This window comes from Puma concolor, chromosome D3, assembly GCF_028749965.1.
Source record: "Puma concolor isolate L17-30 chromosome D3, mPumCon1.1.hap2, whole genome shotgun sequence".
Classification (NCBI taxonomy): Eukaryota; Metazoa; Chordata; class Mammalia; order Carnivora; family Felidae; genus Puma; species Puma concolor.
This window is the reverse complement of record NC_141678.1, coordinates 77,586,003-77,606,279: the sequence shown is the minus strand read 5'-3', so window position 1 is coordinate 77,606,279 and position 20,277 is coordinate 77,586,003. Positions and strand designations below refer to the sequence as shown.

Genomic DNA, 20,277 nt, shown 5'->3' with positions numbered 1-20,277 from the left:
TTAGTATACAGAAATACAACCGATGTTTGTGTATTGATTTATATCTTGTGACTTTGCCACCCGTTTTATTTTTTTATTTTTATTTTTTTCACCTTTATTTTATTTTTTTATTTTTTTAAATTTACATCCAAATTAGTTAGCATCAAGTGCAACAATGATTTCAGGAGCAGATTCCTTAGTGCCCCTTCCCCATTTAGCCCATCCCCCCTCCCCCAACCCCTCCAGTAACCCTCAGTTTGTTCTCCATATTTATGAGTCTCTTCTGTTTTGTCCCCCTCCCTGTTTTTATATTCTTTTTGTTTCCCTTCCCTTATGTTCATCTGTTTTGTCTCTTAAAGTCCTCATATGAGTGAAGTCATATGATATTTGTCTTTCTCTGACTAATTTCACTTAGCATAATCCCCTCCAGTTCTACCTACCTAGTTGCAAATGGCAAGATTTCATTCTTTTTGATTGCCGAGTAATACTCCATTGTATATATATACCACATCTTCTTTATCCATTCATCCATCGATGGACATTTGGGCTCTTTCCATACTTTGGCCATTGTCGATAGTGCTGCTATAAACATGGGGGTACACGTGTCCCTTCAAAACAGCACACCTGTATCCCGTGGGTAAATGCCTAGTAGTGCAATTGCTGGGTCGTTGGGTAGTTCTGTTTTTAGTTTTTTGAGGAACCTCCATACTCTTTTCCAGAGTGGCTGCACCAGCTTGCCTTCCCACCAACAATGCAAAAAAGATCCACTTTCTCCGCATCCTCGCCAACATCTGTTGTTGCCTGAGTTGTTAATGTGAGCCATTCTGACAGGTGTGAGGTGGTATCTCATTGTGGTTTTGATTTCTATTTCCCTGATGATGAGTGAGGTTGAGCATTTTTTCATGTGTCGGTTGGCCATCTGGAAGTCTCCTTTGGAGAAGTGTCTATTCATGTCTTCTGCCCATTTATTCACTGGATAGTTTGTTTTTTGGGTGTTGAGTTTGATAAGCTCTTTATAGATTTTGGATACTAACCCTTTATCTGATATGTCATTTGCAAATATCTTCTCCCATTCTGTCGGTTGCCTTTTAGTTTTGCTGATTGTTTCCTTCGCCGTGCAGAAGCTTTTTATTTTGATGAGGTCCCAATAGTTTATTTTTGCTTTTGTTTCCCTTGCCTCTGGAGACGTGTTGAGTAAGAAATTGCTGCGGGCAAGATCAAAGAGGTTTTTGCCTGCTTTCTCCTTCAGGATTTTGATGGCTTCCTGTCTTACATTGAGGTCTTTCACCCGCTTTGAGTTTATTTTTGTGTCTGGTGTAAGCAAGTGGTCCAGGTTCATTCTTCTGCATGTCGCTGTCCAGTGTTCCCAGCACCACTTGCTGAAGAGACTGTCTTGATTCCATTGGATATTCTTTCCTCCTTTGTGAAAGATTAGCTGGCACTACCCGTGTTATTAGTTGCAGTGGGTTGTCTGTTGAATCCTTGGGATTTACTACATACAGGATCTTGTCATCTATGAATGAAGGTAGTTTTACTTCTTTTTTTCCAATACGGATGCTTTAATGCTATTTCTTTATTGCCCTGCCTAGAACCTCTTGTACATTGTTGAATAGATATAGCAAGAGTCATGTCCTTGCTTCCGCCTGATATTAGGGAAATAATAATAATAATAGCAATTCTGTCACCATTAAGTAAAACTGTGGGTTATTTGTTTTGTTTTGTAGATGCCCTTTATTCCTAACTTCTGAGAGTTTTTATCATGAATGGATATTATGTTTTATCAGATTTTTTTTCCTGCTTCTATTGAGATAATCATGTGGTTTGGTCTTTTATACTATTAACAGTGTTTTACATTGACTCACTTTCAGATGTGAAACCATCCTTGCATTAGTAGGATAAATCCCTGTTGGTCATGGTATATAATCCTTTTCATATGTTGCTCATTTCAGTTGGTAGTATTTTGTCAAGGGTTTTTGCATTTATGTTTTTGAAAGATGTTGGTCTTTGGTTTTATTTTCTTGTGATATCTTTGTTTTTGGTATCAGGGTAATACTGGGGACACTCAGAGAGTTTCTACTGACTGCTTTTTTCCTTGTGTAAGAATACACTGTCTTATTTCTTTGCACGTTTCATATTTTTTGTTTAAAAACTTGAAACTTTAGATAATATATTGTGGTAACTGAATTCTAACCATTCTCCCCCACACAAGTTGTTGCTGCTGCTTGGTTATTTGTTTGTTAGGTTAGTAACCTGCCTGAGATAAATCTGTGAAATCTGTCTCCTCCAAAGTATGTGGACACAGATATTTCTACTCACTTTTCTTTAGATTTAAAAAAAAAAATGTTGAGAGAGCACAAGCAGGGGAGGGGCAGAGAGAAGGGGACAGAGAATCCGAAGCAGGCTACGTGCGGACAATGTGCCCAATGTGGGGCTTGAACCCATGAACCTTGAGACCATGACCTGAGCCAAAGTTGGACGCTTAACTAACTGAGCTCTCCAGGCACCCCTCTTTAAATTTTTGTAAAGCTTGGCTTCCTAGGGGTCACTCCTGTGTCTGCAGAGCCTCAAGTCGGCTAATGATTAGACAGAGGTGTACTCAGATACCTTGAGCCAATAAAACTTCCATCCTCTATCAATGTATCTGTGTGTGGGTAGGGAAACACATTCAAGTTTTGGCCATGTTTGAGTCTACCCTGATGCTTACTTTCTGCTGGGTCCTTCTGTGTCTCCTCTGTGCAGTCTGGGAATGTGTGAGTGAATAGTTGGGTCCTCTCTGGTCTCCATTGCACATGCCTGCTACCTCAACCAGACAGATGCTTGCCCTAACCCCAATCCCATTCTCAAACTGGTAGAGCTGTTGGTCTTCTCCACTCATCCTCTACCAAGAGCATTGCTAATGCTGCTCGGCACAGGTGTTTTCCACTGCTCTAAATCCAGGGAGTCCCCTTTGACCATGGCGGAGACAATGCCAGTGCTCACAGCCTGCCTTAGCATAACCTCCATGACGTTGGAGCTGGATGGGGGAATGGGAGCCAGTTCAGGCAAGAATGCCTTAGAGACTCATTGTTAGCACCCCAAATGCAGAAGTTTTTCAATCATAAATGCTTTTTAAATTGTTGCATGCCTTTGGTTGACATCTAGAGTACTAAAATGGCTGCTTGTCTGTATTAGCCCCCTCCCTTCCCTTCCCTTCTCTTCCTTTCCCTTCCCTTCCTTTCTCCCTCCCTCCCTTACTTCCCTCCTTTCTTTCTTCCTTTCTTTCATCCATATTTATAGTTGCTTTCAGGAAAGAAGATTTTCCAGCCCTTTATTCAGTCACAGTTAAAAGTCTAAACTCCTGGGGCACCTGGGTGACTCAGTCAGTTAAGCGTCCCAACTCTCATTCTCGGCTCAGGTCGTGATCTCATGGTTCGTGAGATCAAGCCCTGGATTGGGCTCTGAGCTGACAGATGGAGCCTGCCTGGGATTCTCTCTCACCTTCTCTCTCTGCTCCTCCCCTGCTCATGGGTGGGCGCGCTCTCAAAATAAACTTAAAAAAGTCTTAACTCCGATTTCATTCTATTTTTTGGGGGGGGGGGGGCGGGGGCGGGGATGGGGAGTAGATCTAGAATCTTCAAACCCAAATCGTCTCTGTATCAATCTCTTAGTTCCAAAGGGTGGAAGTCCTAAAGCGTCAAGGAAACTGAGAATCTCAGAGATCTGGGTTAAGGAAAAAGACACACACTGATCCAGGACAGATGAAGTGATATGAAAAAGGGAGAAGGGCTTGATTCAAACCCAGCTTTACTCATAGCAGCATGGGATAGTGGATAAGTGCACGGAAGTATGGAGGCTTTGCAGGCCAAGGAAGAAACCATAGGAGAAAGATAGTTTTCTTTTTTGTTATGGCTTGAAAAATAACAAAACTTGTCATTTCTAAGCGTGCAGTTCAGTAGTGTTGAGTATATTCACGTTGCTGTGAAACAGAACTCCAGAACTTTTGCATCTTGCAAAACTGAAACTCAGAACTCATTAAACAACAATTCCTCCTTTCCTCCTCGCCTGGAGATGGTTTTTAGCAAGTAAACATTCATAACTTCTGTACGTCAGAACTTCCCACAGAAAAGGGCAAATCACAAATTGGAAGGCAGAGCCTGTTTGCAGCAAATTACATATGAAATGCTTTTACGTGTGCCAAAGGAAAATACTCAAATAGCAACGTTGACCAAAAACAATTGAAGAGACAATTCATGAAAGAAAAAGGGCCAGTGAACTTATGAAATCATATTTAGCCTCATCAGCAATCAAGGAAATGTACATTAAAATATCAGTTTCGCGTCTTAGATTGGCCAGACATTTTCAGTGATGTGCTTAGTGTCGCGAGTTGCTCCCTCAGGGAGGTGGGTGGGTTCATACCGGCCAGGGAAAATGCAATACTTTTTTTTGGTGATATGTTTCAAAACCTTACAATATTCATAACTTTTCACCCACTAATGTCGCTTTCTGAATGTGTAAGTATGCAGAAAGGAAAAATAAAACAGATAGAAGGAAATGTGCCAGAATGGTGGCTCTCTCTGGGTAGCGGGCGATTTCAAAATCAAAATATTAAAGATTTTCAGTAACGAGTGTGTAATGTTCAGTCATGAGTTTGTATTGCTCTTATGATCAGAGGTTAAAAGACTTAAAAAGGAAACGTGCGTAAAATACTTAGTACAAATAGCACACACAAATATTTTTTAAATTTAAATATTTTTAAATTTAAATTTCCATACACTGTTCAACTCATTAATTTTACTAAGTAATTATTTGTGAAATTGGGCCTTGGGCTTAGCATACAAATTTATGAAAATTGGAATTTTGCCTCTATTCTCAGAGTTGCAATGCTTTTTTAATGGCTGTTTTAAAAATGAAACTAAAATAAACTGTGCCAGAATTATCTTGGAAGTCAAAGTCTGGAGATGTATATGTATATTATATATATATATATTATATATATATATATATATATATATAATATATATAGGAAGTCAAAGTCTGGAGATATATATGTATATAATATATATAATATATATATAATATATATTATATGTATAATATAATGTATATATATTATATATAATATAATGTATATATATTATATATAATATAATGTATATATATATTATATATATAATGTATATATACATACATATATTTTTTTGCAGATACTTAGACTTTCATATTTAGTTAAATTGAATTTTAACCTAGTTTTGATACTTGTGGTTTTAGGAAGCTGAAATATGGTATTTTGTTGTTGTTGTTGTTGTTGTTATTTTACTTTGAGAGAGAGAGTGGGGGAGTAGGGACTGGGGGAGAGTGGCAGAGGGGGAGAGAGAGAGAGAATCTTAAGCTGGCTCCACACTCAGCACAGAGCCTGGCTCGGGGTTCTATCCCACGACCCTGGGATCATGGTGAAATCAACCATGGGACCTTAGGTGAAATCAAGAGTCGGACACTCAACTGAGTGAGTGACACTCGGACTGAGCCATCCAGGCACCCCTGAAATCTGGTACTTTGGGACTTTGATGGATTAAATACTTCTGTAAGGTGTTCTGTGAACCTAATCCCCGTTTAGAATTTGATACGCCAGGGGAAAATGAACTGGAACTTCCAAACAACATTCATATGTTTGGAAAAAACCCTCTTGGATATATGAACTCTGATAAAATTGCATTTTATTTAAATGTTTATTTATTCATTTTGAGAGAGCGAGAGAGAGAGAGAGAGAGAGAGAGAGAGAGAGCATGTGCAGGGGAGGGACAGAGAGAGGAGGAACAGAGAATCCTAAGTAGGCTCTTCTCTGTCAGACGTGGGGCTCAAACTCACCAACCATGAGATCATGACCTGAGCTGAAATCAAGAGTCGGAGGCTAAACCAACTGAGCCACCCAGGTGCCCTGATAACACTGCATTTTAAAAATTATTTTGTACATAGTTTTGAACTTCAAACCTCACGAAGAATTTTATAGAAACCTGCTAACCTGGGATGAAAAACGCCGTGAGAGAACACAGTCCTCTTTGCATTGATATCTGTTGCCACTGTACCGAAGGGATCCAAACGCCTGTTGAATTGGCCTACCTGCCTGGCAGCTCGGGGAACTGGATGAAGGCTGCAAGGTTGGATGCGGGTCGTGTCCCCCAAGCAAGATACCGCACCCAGTGTGCCAAGTATGGGAACCCCTGGGCCCAGGGCAGGGAGGGACTGTTGAGAGAGAGGGAACCCGAGCTGATGCTCTCAGTAGTGGGGCACTCTCCCCAAACGCTGACTGTGCCTGAAGCCTGAGTGGCTGCCTCAGCTCCAGCTTGGCCCGAGGACCCTGGCAGAAAATCTGATCTGACCTGACATGTGATTGGTACCAAGCCTCGGCCAAGAATGTGCTCTCCTGGAAAGGGCATTCATCACTCCTCCCATTAGACTTGAACATTTGAGGGCCTTCTGTGCCAGGAGGGATAAAATGAACAGATAAACTCCTCACGTACCAATCCAAGCCCGATTGATGGGACTGTAGAGTAGCTCGAGGACCTAATGAATTGGCTTTAAATATGCAGATTCTTTGGGAACTGACTAGATCCCAGTCCCCAGCAAGCCTAGAGTGGCCGGTGAATTGTGAGGCATCCATTCGTTTGAGAAGCCAGGAAAATAACAAAGCCCTGAAGGCCTTTAGGAGAAGCAGTTAAAAGACATCTCATAAAAAATACGTTTTCAACTCTGCTCTTTGGTTGGAAAATCCCCTTACGAAGGGAAGTTTCTGTTTTTCTTCCTATAGCTTCAGAAAAAGAGATGGTTTACACATATTTTCTTATGTGCCGTGCTACTTTACCTGGAATAACGCTAAATATTTTTAGGTCTTCATTTTTAATCACAAAGTCATGTACTTTTTGATGCTATTGAAGGGGCCCAAATATATGCCCTCCTGTTTCTTTTTCTCTTCAACACCTTAAACCTTCCATCCTCTCCTTTGAATAATCACCGAAAATTCAGAACAGTGTCCTGGCCTAATTGAGTTTAATCCCAAGGTCTGTTTCTGATTGTCTTCTATTCTTGCTCCCCAAACCTCAGATTAAAACAGAAATTCTGTGGCTGCAGGCAAATAAGATGAACAGTAGGACACATATAGGCAAATCCATTATATATTAAAATATATATATATTTATTATACATTATATAAAATATGTTATTTATATTTTCATCCTCTGTTCCTTGAGTTTATTTTACTAGGAGATGAATGGTAGGCATTGAGGAGTCCACCTTTCAGACTGTTTGCCAGGAACAAGATTAAATTTCATAATGAGTGTCAACTTTTCCATTTAAAAGCTCATGACCATCTATGTCTGTCTGCTGCACTGGGATTTGGTTCCCTTTCGTCTTTATCCTATCCTGCTGCTGTATGGGAACTTTTATTTATTTTTTATCATCACGTCTTCCTCTATCTGCTCTCTCAACTTCATGTTCTCTCCCTTTATTTGGAAAGATCCTCTGTGAAGCGAATCCAGCTTTAAAGAAAACCAACCAAACCTACAGTCACCAAGGGTTGGTAATTTCTGCATTTGGTTGCAAGTCATTATTTTAGAGTCTCTCAGCTTTCAATATTTTTCTTCTCGTATGAAGATAATACTGAGAAACAGAACACATCGACCGTATGCTTCTTGATGTTTAATAATTTTAGATGATGAATCTTGTGAAACATTTCATTCCATCCAGGTAGAATGATGCACAGTTTGCTTTTGACGGTTATACTGCCCACTACAGAGGGAATATGTCTAGGTATGTCCCTTTCAAGGTCACCCACTCGGCGCTGCTAATTTTAGCCCTCTCAGTGAGCGTCCCTAAGAAGTTTCTTTCCAAGCTGTCAGTTTCCAGGTGTGGCACATGAAAATACTTTCCCAGAGAGGCAAAGCAGTGACAGAATAATGCTTCTGGATTTTTTTAAATCTTCCGTCTTGGATTTGGACAAAATTCAGGAAAAGAAATGGCCACGCTACAGATTCTACTTTGGTACGTAACAGGAACGATTCTCAACAGTTTGGAAGGATTTATGGTATCTCTTCTACGGTTTTCTTCTGGTGTTCCTCTAATGCTCTTCTTACTACTATAATCAAAATAGGAAGGGAGAGAGAGAGAGAGAGAGAGAGTGTGTGTGTGTGTGTGAGAGAGAGAGAGAGAGAGAGAGAGAGAGAGAGAGAGGCGGGGGAGGACTGCTGCGGGAGGAGGGGGAGGAGGGTGGATCCTGCCTGTGGCTTCTGCGTTTTTCAGAGAACTTCAGACGACTGCAGTACTCGTTCTAAACAAACAACACAATGCCTCTTCTTTTCACCTTGGCTCCACCCCCTCCGCCCCGTCCGTCCACGGGTTTCCTATGTGTACTTCAAATGCCTGCTAATCTTGCTATGAGAGCTGCTGGTGTTACTCTCAAAAGACTTTATCCGGCAGCAAGATCCTGCCTTTTTAAGAGGCAAGCCACTAACCCTGAGGTCCTGCACAATCTTGCAGAACGCTGCTTGGTGTCCCAAGCCTCTGGGACAGCTCGTCTGGGTTTCATCAGCTCACTGGGGCTGCATTTCACCAGGCCCCTTTGCCAGGGCCTCCCCGGTGGCGTCAACAAGGGTCACACCTCCTGCAGAAACAGCCCTCAAGTTTCATCACAGTGATGCTAAAAAATATTCTCCAGCTTCAGCAATGACCTAGTTCATTCGAGGGCAGGGGGAAAAAAAAGTCTTCTTCCAGAACTTCCCTGGGCACGGAATTTTCCCTCTTAGGAAGATAGGAGCTTTCCTGGAAACAGACCCAACTGTGCTTTGACCCGAACATCGAAAAGACCCTGAACCCCGTAACTCCTCCGAATCTCCCCAGTCCCAGGAGCAGGGACACCCAATCAATGCCTCCCACACAGCCTGGGGAGCCCACAGCCGAGCCAGCCCTCCTATCACGTCTCTTGGACAAAAAGTATTGAAAAGTAAGTATCTGGACTTTGGATTTTACATGAAGAATGGCTGTGCTTTAAATAAGTAGTCGTTGGCATTTTCTGCAATACGGAACAAAGCAGGTGGTTTCCTTACGAAATACAACAGGAGGAAACACGTCGGGGCTGTATGGCATATTTGGCTAGCCAGGGTTTTAAAGTGGCCAAATTATCGTCTGTAGTTTAGATCCATTCAAACCCTTTTGTAGAAATGATTATTTTTTATGCCCGTTTATTGTGACCCGATAGCAATTGAAGTAGATTCTTTCACATCCTGGCTATCTCGACAATTAGAAAAATCAGGCACACAGGATGATTCAAAGGAGTGGTCCGCCAAGGCTGTGCAAAGTAACATGAAAACCTGAGGTAATTACCCAGATGACTCAGGCCCCAGATCCTTTAGCCTGAAATATTTGAGCATTTTAGTCAGAAGTTATTTGTTTTGCTTGGACGGTATGAATGATTGAAAATCCCTACCTTCTGGGTAGACACAGCAGTATCTCATCTGGCAAATGGCTGAAAAGCTATCAGGCATTTCAAAATGGCTGATGCAGACATTCACCGAATCATTCAAGAGATCTGCTTTCCTTTCCCTTTTCTTTTTCAAAATTGTGGTAAAAACACCTAACATGAGATCTACCCTCTCAATGAATTTTATTTTATATATATATATATATATATATATATATATATACACATACATATATATATGTATATACATATACATGTACATGTACATATACATATATATATAATTTATCGTCAGATTGGTTTCCATACAACACCCAGTGCTCAATGAATTTTAAAGTGTAGAGTACCGTATTTTTAACTATCGGCATGATGTTGTACTTGTTAAATAGATTCCTTAAAAACGTAAGGCAAAAGTCAATCAAAAAAAAAAAAAGCCATCGATAAAATGGAACCACTGTTACGTTACATTTTGGTGAACACATCTAAACTTTAAAACCACTGATTAAGGGTGTCAGTTACAGACATCTGGCACTCATTTAAAAATAGATAAAAGCAAGAACAGCATTTAGTGCTGCTTCTGCTCTGCTATTTCCCTGCCCCAACCTTTTCCTTAAGTGAAGGTATCCTTCATTTTTGAAGCTTAACTAACCAGGAATGGTAAGAGAGGTTTTTTTTTAAATAGCATCCCAGCTAAGGGTAAATTGCATGAGCTTCACTGCTGTTAGGCTTTGGAGCCCAAATCCAGGATGTTGTGAGTGACCTTCTGAATCAACAGGTTGACAAACCCTGTATCAACAAGCACTGATGGTCAATAACCACGTTCAGATCTTGGAAGTCAGGATTTCAAACAAACCGAAGCAAGTCTGCTGCCGACTGACACTGGCCCCTTGAAGTTTCTGCAAAACACTCAATCGCAATTTGGGGAAGACTCTTAGGTAGGGTGGAATTCATGCTTTTGTCAGCTGCAACCCACCCCCTCCCCCCGCCCCAATCTAATTCATGTTTTAGCACCCCATGCACACCTACAGCATGGACATCAGCCTGCGTTAGAAGGGTGCAGCCAAACTGCTAATCTGGGCGGAGGAGTCAGATTTCCAATCAAATCCTGACTTTAGCACAGTTTTTCAGCCTGTCTGAACTCCAAGGTTCTCATCTATAAAACGAAGGTACCAACATCCACTTTGACAGGAATGATGGGGATCACACATAAATACACCTACGGTATCTGTCCTATCCTCGCTTCTCCCCAAAGGCCAGTTCTTCTCCTTTGTTAATTAAAAAGCTCCCCCTCCCTCCCTCTCTCTCTCTCTCTCTGTCTCTCTCTCTCTCTCGCTAAAACTTCTGAATGCTTTCATTATATAAACTATTAAAGTAGTGGAAGCTACATATTTTTGACATCAGTCCAATGATTATTTTTAGAAAAATTTTTAATGTTTTTTTATTTTTGAGAGAGAGAGAGAGAGAGAGAGAGAGAGAGAGAGAGAGAATGAGCGGGGGAGGGGCAGAGAGAAAGGGAGACACAGAATCCGAAGCCGGCTCCAGGCTCTGAGCTGTCAGCACAGAGCCGGACGCAGGGCTCGAACTCACACACCGCGAGATCATGACCTGAGCCGAAGTCAGACACTCAACCGACTGAGCCATCCAGGCGCCCCTACTTTTGTCTGAAAATAGTTGATGATGTATTTAGCATCTGAAAGGAGAGGTAGAGATTTATTAACGTCATCTGATACTTGTCAGTGTATACCAGTACCATATTTATTTTATTTTATTTTATTTTTTTTCAACGTTTTTATTTTTATTTTTTTATTTATTTTTGGGACAGAGAGAGACAGAGCATGAACGGGGGAGGGGCAGAGAGAGAGGGAGACACAGAATCGGAAACAAGCTCCAGGCTCTGAGCCATCAGCCCAGAGCCCGACGCGGGGCTCGAACTCACGGACCGCGAGATCGTGACCTGGTTGAAGTCGGACGCTTAACCGACTGCGCCACCCAGGCGCCCCTACCAGTACCATATTTAAATATGAGTTTTCATATCCCATAGGAATGGGATGTAGAGGTAAATCGAGGCACACAAAGTGGTGTCTGTGCTAATTATGAAAATAAAGGCGCAAGTCCAGTTTTCCTCAAAGATTCTAGTGGGGCCTTGCATCAATTCCCTTTCTGCTTGGACAGAGCCATTGTGGAGTGAGGGGATGGGAGAACATTCTGAAACGGACTAGCCATGGGGGGCTGAGCAGAGACAGTAGCTGGGTAGGCATCTCAGGAGCCATGGCTGGAATTTCGTGGTCAGTGGTGAAAGTTCATAATGACCAGGGTGCTTCCTTGTTCTGAAGTGAGGGTGAGTCAAGCACAGAGGGACGGAGCATTCCAGAATCAGAAGCAGGCCTCGTGGGACAGTTCCAAAGAATTTTATCAACATCTTTATTATTGCACCTGTCTTTCCTGAGCTACGCCACAGCTTTTGCCCGGGCATATCAGAGAGGCTTGATAAATTCTTTGCTTGGGTTACTCACAGGCTCACAAGGAACCCTGTTATTCTTGGCTAAATTCTGCCAAAAAGGAAATCTAGAAATTCAGAAATATAAAGAAACTTGAGAGAAAGTAAGCATGACATCTTAGGGTTGGCAACAGGAAAGAATACATACCCAACTTCCGTGAGAGAAGAGGGCATTCAAAAACGTTTAGAGCCCTCAATGAGGTTGCAGCCGAAATGCACCCTCCTGGCACTGACCAGGAGACTAGGGACATCAGGTTGAAGAGACAGACACCGGTTGAAGGAGATGTCAGTTCTGGAGAGTTCGTTTCTGAATCCATAGCACTCTACCCCTTCCACGGCCATCGCTTCCACGGCCGCTCCCAGCACATCTGGGATGCACAATTCACGTTCATCTTCACTTGGACTTCAGTCCTGCTCTTGGATCACCAGGCTCATTCGCTCCTCAGTCAGTAGTTTCAGATCTTCCTCTAGTCCAGTGGTTCTCAAACTTTAAAGTGCAACAGAATTGAGAGAGCTTGTTAAAATGCAGGCTACTGGGTCCACCCCCAGAGTTTCTGATGCAGAAGGTCCCAAGAATTTGCATTTCTGACAATTTGCATTCTGACAGGTGATGCTGATAAACCGTTGTTTTAGGCATTTCTTTGGCCTGTAACTCCTAAGGAGAACCTGTTTGCACCGTTCTTTTCAATCACTAAACTTGCCTACTTCTCAAGAGGTGTGGGAGGCCCAGCCACAACATGCTAGCGCTGGGGAGAACACAAAAGATAAACCCATGAGTTGTCTTGCAGGCAGACATCTCAGGGTGGAGTGTCTGTGGGGGATACTGAGTGTGGGCAGGACACACGGACCTGAGTGGCCCATCATTTGGGTGGGTGCTGTTTTTTTTCCAGCGGAGGCTCTCAGGGCAGTCTTCAAGGACAAGCTAGCACGTGAGCTGGGGTTTGAAATCTGGTGGGTGGTGAGCAAATGGACCAGATGGAAGGTGGTCTTTCTGTGTAAACAACAACAAAAAGCAAAACAAAACATGAAGGGCAGAAAGAGACAGGAGGGAACGGAGCTCAGAAATTCATTTGGTTATGCTAGGCGTCCCCGGAACTTTCTTGGCGAAGCATTCTTTGGTGAAGCCGTCTAATGTTAAATCCTTCCCTTCTGCCTGTCTGACACAGAGATCTGGAAAGGAGGGCCCGTGGTAGGGATTTCAGGCACCATGGGCCAGGGAGGGGAAGGTATGGATGCCTCGGTAGGCTTTCTAGAAGGAACAATCAAAAATCAACTCAAACTCGCTTAAACAATAGCAACGGCGGGGACTTACTGCTCACACAACTGAAAAGTCCAGAGTTTGGTCAGGACCTTGGTGCCGGTTCTCCGCATTTCTGGACGCTCTGCTCTTCTCTGTGCTTTGGTTTCAACCTCAGGCTGCCTTCCCCACACTCTCAAATGGTACTTAGCCTCCCCTGGGGTCGGTGTTCTTTTTCCTGTTTACAGGACAGCGAGGGACCTAAGCTTTGCACTGATTGGGTCAGCCCTGAGCGACTTTCTAGAGGGAGCTGCGTGCTGATTGGCTTAGACTTAGGTTAACAGACCAATCACCGAGCAAGAGCGCTTGATGGCTTTGGACCAGTCAGAGCCCAGGAAGCAGGAAGGGCGAGAGCACCTCATCCCCAGGATTGAGTGATGGGAGAGGCGAGGGGGAATGCATCTAAGAGGACAAGGCAAACGGCCAGTTGGGGGCGGTACTCCTGCCCTCCAAGGCGCACTTTACTAAACACAATTAGATAATGGATGATAAAAAATATTCTTCAGAAATCAAGGCAAGTGGAGGCGAACCCACAAAGTTTTCTCCTAAGACCTTCTGACTGGCTGGGGGAAGGCTGGTGGATGATGGTGGCCGAGGTGACCGTGGCACTCGGCCCAGCACCCTTTCCCTGTCCCAGGCAGGGAGGGCACGGAAGGGAAGATAACTTTTCCCAAGTGCTCCCCTATCTGCCTGAAATTCCACAGCCCTCGGTCCAATTTGAAATAGACATTCTTTCCAAAGAGGGACGTGGGGGGCCTGGGAGAAAGCAGGGGACAAGAGGAGGAGGGCCCAGAGAGAGAGTTTCTTCAGCACACAGTGAGAACTCTGATGACACATGCCTGGATGGGACACAGCCTTCAGCCCACCGCATTTAACTTCAAACCAAAGTCACGTTAACCAGTTAATCCAAGGCTAATCCCCGGCAGTCAGTCTCATTAACTCCACTATCGTGCTCTGTATGTTGATAGCATCATGATCTTTGCTTTCTTCTCGGTCTTTCCCTTGAGGGAGGACAAGGATGAGCCTGGCAGAGGGATGTATCCTTTCGAATAGTGAACTGAAAATCAGAGGCAAGAATCATGGACTCTGCCACTAACAAGCTGGGTGACCTTGGAAAAGTCGCTTAAGCTGCCCGTTTCAGGGGCACTTTTCAACTGTAAAATCAGGGAGGTACTCAACTCTCTCACATGTTTCATTTAACCTTGAGCCCCCCCCCCCTTTTTTTTCCCACCCTTCCTTAAAGAATTGGACACCGTCACAGATTTTATTTTACTTATTTATTTCTAAATGTTTATTTATTTATTTTGAGAGAGAGAGAGAGAGAGAGAGCAGGGGCGGGGCAGAGAGAGGGAGACAGAGAATCCCAAGTGCTGACAGTGCAGAGCCTGACATGGGGCTTGAGCTCATGAGCTGTGAGATCATGACCTGAGCAGAAGTCAAGAGTTACATGCTTAACCAACTGAGTGACCCAGCTGTCTCGAAACTGTCACGGATTTTAAATAGCGGAGGAGAGGACTACCAGTGGAAAGACTCTATTCTACCTTAAAAAAACAAAAACAGGAAAAAAACAAACAAAAAACCTTCAAGCAACCCGGGAACAGAGCCAGAAGCAGCCACAGCCCATGTTCACGATAGATAGGTGCCAGGCACACTCTCAGGCACACAGAGTTACTCACAAGTAACACTGTAACAAGTGAGTAAGAGTTACTCACTTAAAAGTTAAGCTGTATTTGTTTACTAGGTAACTTATATAAATTTAAAATATCCAAAAGGTTATGTAGAGACAATCACTGTCCTTAACAGCCCCCACCCACACTTCCTTAGATACTGGGGTCTCCTGGCCACAACCCAGTTACCAGTTTCTTGTGTGTTTTTAGAATTATTATGTGTATAAATAAGCATATTAGAATATTCTTCTTGCTTATACAAGTGATAGCATACTCTATGCCCTCTTCTAGATTTTATTTTACCTAACGTGTCTTGAAGATTATTTCGTATCAATGCATACAGAACTGCCTTGTTTATTTTTCATGCCCACTGCTGTTCAAAAGAGAAAATTCCATTCTAAACTGTAACCATATTCTTACTGATGGCCGTTTTGGTTACTTCCAATCTCTTGCTGTCACAAGTAACGAATGCTGCAGTGAACACAGTATGTGCTTATGAAATGATTGTCTCCTCCATGCCTCTCTTTTAAAAATTAACTTTATGGGGGCGCCTGGGTGGCTCAGTCGGTTAGGCGTCCGACTTCAGCTCAGGTCATGATCTCGCAGTTTGTGAGTTTGAGCCCCGTGTCGGGCTCTGTGCTGACAGCTCAGAGCCTGGAGCCTGCTTCAGATTCTGTGTCTCCCTCTCTCTCTGCCCCTCCTCTGCTCACGCTCTCTGTTTCTCTGTCTCTCAATAATAAATAAATGTTGAAGAAAAAAAAATTAAAAATTAACTTTATGGAGGCACGTATTGCATGTTGTATAATTCACCTTTTCTAAGTGTTCGATTCAGTGATTTTTCGTAAATGTATCAAGTTGTACAACGATCGCCATAGATCAGTTTTAGAACGTTTTCATCACCCCAAAAAGATCCCTCGTGCACATTTATGGTTGATTCACATTTTCCCCACTGCCTCCGTCTCCAGCAACCACCTACTTTTGGTCTCTATAGCTTCTTTGGGACATCTCATATAACTGGAACCATACAACGTGTGGTCTCACATGTCTGGCTTCTCTCACTGGAATGTTTCTGAGGTTCATCTATATCGTACCACGTATCCACGCTTGCTCCTTTGTATTGTTCCACCGTATTCTACGGTATGGCTACACCACATTGTCTATGTAGGCACTAGTTGGACATTTAGGTTATTTCCAATGGACATTTAGGTTATTTCCAACTTTAGGTTATTATGAATAATCCTGTTAAGAACATTTGTGTGCAAGTCTTTGTGCAGACACGTGTTTTCATTTCTCTTGGGGAGACACCCGGGAATGGACCTTCTGGGGCTCTTGGTAAATTCATGTTTAACTTTTCCAGAAACTGCCAAACTGTCTTCCAAAGTGTCCATACTGTTTTACATTCCCACCAGCCATGCTTGACGGTTTTCTCCATATCCGGGCCCACACTTGGCTGCCTGTTTTATTATAGTCATTCCAGTGGCTGTGAAAGGCTATCTCATTATGGTTTTAATCTGAATTTCCATAATGACTAAGGATATTGAGCATCTTTTCACGGGCTTATTTTTTGCCCCTGTTTTTTTTTTCACATATAACCCTAAAATCACACCCAAGTAAGAACACAGTGCTTGAGTTCCAACAGCCATGTCACTTGCAGGCAGTGAGGAATGAAGTGTGTTACATCAATGCTTTAAAGTTACCTTAAGCTTCCAGGTCATTATCTGTGAAATGGGAAAGAACACCAGCGCTGGTAGCTTTGCTGTAAGGATTAAATGTGACAATGTCTCTGAAGTGTCCAGCCTGGGGGCTGACACACAGAAGGGACCCAAAACATATTCATTGTCTTTCTCCCTGCCTGGCTTGCCCCCTCCCCACCCACCTCCCCCAAATTCCCAGAATGCATCTTTGGGCTGTGTACTCTGCCCTAACTACCACGGGCCAGTAGGCGTGGCACCCAGATCTGTAGTAACTCAGACGGCAAATGAGGGAACCCAGTTGCCATTGGATTAGGCTGGGTGATCGGAACTAATCCCTCCTGTCCCCCGTGAGAACTCACTGTGACAGCTGGCTTTCCTGCCAAGGCACCGGTTACCCATTATCTGCGTGTGGGCTGAGAGTGCCTCCCTGACCCCTTGGCAACAGCCTTCCTGTGGACAGCAGCCACACCACCGGCTATCTGTATGGGGCAGATTAGCCAAAATAAAACTTGGCGTCAGTCAAGGGCTTTAAACACTCAAAGCACTCTCCCGTAACCTCTTGCCTGGTTCTCTACTTTGAGAGGAAGGTATTTCGGCAATTTTACTGATGTTAGTGATAGCAGCTAACACTTGTAGCGTTCTTACTATGCCATTTAGAGGAAGGAGCTTTATCCGTAGTCCCTTAATTTTCCTACCAACGAAATGAAGTAGAGACTGCTCTCATCCTAGTTTTACGGATGAAGGAATTTAGAGCAGAAGTAAGCTAGTAAGCAGCAGGGCTCAGATTTGAACCCGGGAACCCGGTCCTTCATCGCCACACCCTTCTACTCTTCTGTGAGGGGCCCTGCCCATTTTGGAGTATCTATCAAAACGTAACATGTGAATGTTCTTTTATCCAGCAATTCCATTTCTTGGTATTTAGTCTCGACAACCGCTGAGGTGCCCAAGGAAGCATTTAGCAGGGTGAAGTTTCTTTGGGACACACTTGGAAGTCTAAAAAACTCTAGCCTAGCTATGTGTCATCAGTACAAGAACACACAGATGAAGCACACTTATTGCCGCGCTGTGCAATACTGATGTCACTGAGCAGTTTTTAAAAAATGATGCAGCCCTTTATGGATTGGACTGACATTGGAAGATTGCCAAAGCTTATCACTAAGATAAGCCAGCTGGCTGGGAATATACCCAATTCAATGCCACGCATGCAACAAAATTGTGTATATATTTAGATGACTATATACGTATGTGGATAGAAATTATATATATTTATATATGTGTTATATATATTATTAAAATATATTTGTATATAAAGATAATAGAGATATAAAGATCTATTTAAAGTTTATGTATTTATTTTGAGAGAGGGAGGGCAGAGAGAGAGGGAGAGAGAGAATCCCACGCAGGCTCCGTGCCATGAGCACGAAGCCAGATGTGGGGCTCAACCCCATGAACCGTGAGATGGTGACCTGAGTCAAGATCAAGAGTTGGACGCTCAACCAACTGAGCCACCCTGACACCCCTATATACATATTCAGATGACTACACACAGACCTGGACAGAAAGATGCCTGAAAGCCTGGCAAACACTTCCTCCTGAGAAAGTACTGAGATGAGGGCCAGTGCAAGTGGGAGACTTTGCTTTTATATGTATTTTTGCAAATAGGGACGCATGCATTTAGAATCTGTGTAATTAAAGGTAAACCGATTTCTTTTAAAAAAGGAAGCGACCACAGCTGAAAAACAAAATAAAGTCATGCACATCTTGTGTTCTTTCCAGTTAACATGTTACCTCCCCAAGGTGTCTGTGAATGCCACTGCAGCCCCCGCTGCTAATATCAGTAACTCGATATTGGTTGCCCACGTCTAGCTGAGAATGAGAAATCGGTCTTCAAGTGTTCTAACCTTCAGAGGAGCCATGAAACCTGAACCACGGCCTGACTTAACTGTCCTCTCCCTTGTCGTCAGCACAGCCCTGGCTGGGACACCGTGGCGGCTGAACCGTCTCTGTGGGTCACATAGCACGGTTGTCAGTGTTGTCACCTGTGGGACTTCACCGTCAGGAAGCAGTCACGTGGAGAGGCGTCGCAGATGACACATAAGGTCCCCGGGGTCACCCCAATTCTTGTGGAGCAGTTTTGTCCTTTCTTCCCTTTCTGTCCGTAGCAGTGGACCCTGGGAAGGGGAGGGGCCGTGTAAATTACTCTCACAGGTGAATGTTCTACCAGGAGAAATTTTTAGACATTAATTGGTATATCGCTTTAAAAACAAATTACTGTGGTAACCCACAGCAGAAAAGGAAATTGAGGAAACCAAGTGACGTCTTTCCTTAAAGCCTGCTGATTACCACCTTGAAAACGAGTTATGTAGCACATTCTCCCTATGCCATTTACATAGTTCTCTGCTTTTACAGATGAAGAACTTTGACCAGGTAAGTGGCAGAGCTAGATGTAGATTCGTCCCTGGCAAGTGACAGAGCCTGCATTTGATCCTCAGTCCTATGATGCTTCCCGGTCAGGAGAATTCTCCAGCCCCCAGAGCCCTTCTCTTGCTACCCTCCCAATTGTCTGAGTAAGCGTCCTGGGAATGTGGAGAGCCCAGGGAGTCCTCCTTCTGCCCCGACAGCTGCTCCTAAAAGGGCTGCAGAATGACATAAGGAGGACTGAATCCCGACCCACGCCACAACACGGATGTGTTGGAAACGTGTGCTAAGAGAAAGAAGCCAGCCACAAGGGACCACATAGCATTTGATCCTGTTTATTGGGAAATGTCCAGGATAGGCAGATCCACAGGGACAGAAAGTAGATTAGTGGTGGTTGCTTGGGGCTCTGTGTGTGTTTGGGTGGGGGGGTGGGGAGGGATGGGAAGATAAGGACTTGAAAGCCAAGGAGAATGGAATTCTTTCTGGGGAAATGACAATGTTCTAACATTGATTGTGGCGATGGTCGCACAACTCTGAACACACTGAAAGCCATTGGACTGCACACTGTGAGTGGGTGGATTCTACGGCGTGTGAATTACAGTTCATTGAAGCTGTTTGAAAACAAAGCGTTGCAGAGCCATCAGCCTCGCTGTCGGTCAGTTGAGCTAGTGGGTTCCACTGAAGCCACATTTTTTTTTTTTTTTTGAAATAATTAGCAAGCACTACATTTTGTGCCAGGTGCTGTTCTCAGTACTTTACAGGCAGTAGTAACTCATTTCATCTTTATAACAACCTATGAAGTATACAAAACTGTTTTGCCTCCGTTTTACAGATGAGGAAACTGAGGCACAGAGAGGCTGGGACACACTTGCTGACGATGCTAGTAAGGAGTGCAGCCAGAATGTAAACCCAGGTACCTGACTCTAGAGCCCTTAACGCTGGATGCCGTGTTGCTACTCAAAAATGATAAGTGTGGGGGGGTGGGTGGGGGCCTGGGTGGCTTAGTCGGTTAAGCGTCCAACTCTTGATTTCATCTCAGGTCCTGATCTCACGTTTGTGAGATCGAGCCCTGCGTTGGGCTCTGCGCCGACAGTGCGGAGTCTGCTTGGGATTCTTCCTGCCTCTCTCCTGCTCACACATGTGTGCAAACGTGGACACGCTCTCTCAAAACAAATAAATAAACTTAAAAAAAAAAACACACCAGTAGATGAGGTCACAAATACAACTTGCATTTCCAGTTGTGAAATAACCGTAAACATTTTAAATTGGATTTAGAT

At 43.5% G+C, this 20,277-nt stretch overlaps 1 protein-coding gene and 1 long non-coding RNA gene across 9 annotated transcripts in view; one reads left to right on the top strand and one right to left on the bottom strand.

Annotated features, from left to right (window-relative positions):
• Window positions 1–7,567: 7,567 nt before the first annotated feature.
• ALPK2 (alpha kinase 2) overlaps window positions 7,568–20,277 on the top strand; it is a 120,324-nt gene continuing 107,614 nt past the window's right edge. The window contains exons 1-3 of one of the 8 annotated variants that reach the window (XM_086683109.1): window positions 8,188–8,950; window positions 10,203–10,362; window positions 19,833–19,913. The gene's annotated coding sequence lies outside the window, so the exon portion shown is untranslated. Of the gene's footprint in view, window positions 7,993–8,176; window positions 8,951–10,202; window positions 10,363–18,867; window positions 19,010–19,832; window positions 19,914–20,277 lie in introns of those variants that run through there. The other 7 variants (XM_086683110.1, XM_086683115.1, XM_086683107.1 and 4 more) reach the window with 7 other exon arrangements.
• Window positions 11,832–13,756, bottom strand: LOC147575647 (uncharacterized). The gene is made up of 2 exons (XR_015242596.1): window positions 13,237–13,756; window positions 11,832–12,411 (listed from the first exon to the last, which is right to left on the bottom strand). It is a non-coding gene; the product is annotated as an uncharacterized LOC147575647 (long non-coding RNA).